This window comes from Ambystoma mexicanum, chromosome 10 (assembly GCF_040938575.1).
Source record: "Ambystoma mexicanum isolate Mex_15411 chromosome 10, UKY_AmexF1_1, whole genome shotgun sequence".
Lineage (NCBI taxonomy): Eukaryota > Metazoa > Chordata > Amphibia > Caudata > Ambystomatidae > Ambystoma > Ambystoma mexicanum.
This window is the reverse complement of record NC_090932.1, coordinates 1,680,617,002-1,680,619,226: the sequence shown is the minus strand read 5'-3', so window position 1 is coordinate 1,680,619,226 and position 2,225 is coordinate 1,680,617,002. Positions and strand designations below refer to the sequence as shown.

The 2,225-nt window shown below is 48.1% G+C and overlaps 1 non-coding gene across 1 annotated transcript; it reads left to right on the top strand.

Annotated features, from left to right (window-relative positions):
• Positions 1-1,572: 1,572 nt before the first annotated feature.
• Positions 1,573-1,645, top strand: TRNAF-GAA (transfer RNA phenylalanine (anticodon GAA)). Its single transcript has one exon. It is a non-coding gene; the product is annotated as a tRNA-Phe (tRNA).
• The last annotated feature ends 580 nt before the right edge of the window (positions 1,646-2,225 follow it).

Here is a 2,225-nt window from a genome sequence, read left to right as displayed (position 1 = left end):
AAAAAAAACCTTAAAATCCAGCAAAGCTGCTGGGGAACTCTATAAGTAAGGGAAATTAGCCATAGAATGAGAATTCTCCCTATCAATCAGAGAGCACATTTACCAGTTTACTTATCAGGGCATTAATTTAAAACAAAAAACGCAACGGTGGTGGAAAAAACGCAACCCTAGAGAACACCCTTTTCTACTTGGATAGGTTTGGTAGTCTCCTTCCTAAGCCCCACCCAATTACAGCATTATTTCCCTCGTACATTAGCAGTATAGCAGACAATAAGCGGCTTGGTAGGCAATTTTAACCAATATGAGATTTCCTTAAACTGACATTACTTTGAATGCTACTTACAAAAGGGTCGAGTTCAGAATAGGGAAAATAATATCATTCTCTTTTTGTTCAACATCATTATCTTTTTAATGTATGATAGAGGGTACTTTTTCTCATATATAATATATATTGTCAGTTTGGTTTACTATCCATCCCAGCGTTGTTTCACTGATAAATTTCGGGCGCTCCCTTTGAAGCGCAGACTGTTACTGCTAAACTTGCCCTATGGCAGGCCACTGCGCAGTATCATCGTACCATTCTCAGTGCCAAACAGATTCACAATGACTCACTTATTGAGACCTCCTGTATCTACGCCAAAGAGTTGTTTACAATTGTATGGAGTCTTTCCTCAGCTGCACCTGATCCTGTCCCACTTACGCAGGACCCATGAGATTCCTTGTCCCTCTTTTTTGTGGATTAAATTAGGTCCAAAATCAACTCCTCCTCTGTTCAGTTATTCAATCCGCATTCTCCTACAGAATCCTTGCCTGCCACTTCTTGGTCTACATTGTCTACTGTCTCTCCATTTGATGTCTCTGCGGCCATGTTCAAACTTGTCTGCCGCCCCTGGGCATCCAATTCCTGCTTTGTATTATTAAGGACATTCTGCCTCACTTTGTCCATCTGTTGCCAAAGCTGTGAACACTGCCTTGCTTATCAGGGTTATCCCCACTTCCCCAAGCATGCCACTGTTATCCTTCTGCTAAAAACAACTCCTTGGCCCCTTTGGTCCCAGCCGATCTCTCTCCTCCTTTTCTCTATGAAACTTCTGGAATACTTGGTCCGTTTTTTGCTCACCACACCTGCTCAATGCACCAGCAGGGCCCCTCCAACTACTCAGATGTGGGTTTGTCTTTCTCTATTTAGTGATGCTTCTTGAGATACTGTTTTTAAGATGTGATGTGCCTGTTTTGTTCATGATATATGTGTAGCCTATTTCTGTATTGTTTTCCCAGCTGTGACTGTCCTTCCAGTTCAGGGATCCTGAGCTCCCCACCCCTCCTCATCTTACCCTTGGGGATAGGTGTTTTCCTGCGTGCATAATGTGCATATGGCCAATGTCCCTAGTCTTGCTTCCTGTGTATACACACTGCCTATGTGTAGGTAGTTGCATGGTTTTGCATGGCTCCCCTATGCTGTAGCCCTGTCCTTGGCTACATGCTCCTTCATTTAGAGGTGTGTGCACACTTTCACCTGTTCCTTGTGCACTTACCACATCTTCCATCCAGATCCGCGGACTCTGCTCCTCAGCCGAAATAGCTCAGTTGGGAGAGCGTTAGACTGAAGATCTAAAGGTCCCTGGTTCGATCCCGGGTTTCGGCAGAACGTTTTGAACTTTGAGAGAACATATTTATTTACACTACCATTGACCTACCCACACCCCCTCGTAATTAAAGAAAACGACACCACTGGCGCGAAAGAACTGAGGCACGAGAATAACAAACGTCGTCATGGGAGTCCCGACAGGGCGGCACAGCAAGACACAGCACGGGTGGTACTCGCACACCAGGTACCAATGACCCGGTGCGCCCCCCGCCCCCTCCTGCAAAGTCACACACCACAGAGTACTCCTGCTCCGCTGCTCGGCAACCTGTGTGGGTGCCCGAAAGGGGGCGGGCGATGGCTGGCAGCCTATCAGATAGGCCCGTGGTGGCTGACTCCCCGCCTCCTCGGTGGGTGGCAGCCTATCAGACAAGTCTATTATTGCTCATGCGCCGCCTCCTTGAGTGAGTGAGGGACGGTGGCTGGCAGCCTAGCCGCCTCCTTGAGTGAGGGACGGTGGCTGGCAGCCTATCAGAGAGGGCTGTTGTGACTCATGCACCGCCTCCTCCGGTGAAGGGACGGAGACTGACACCCAATCAGAGAGGGACGTGACTGCTCACGCCCCGCCTCCTCTTTGGGA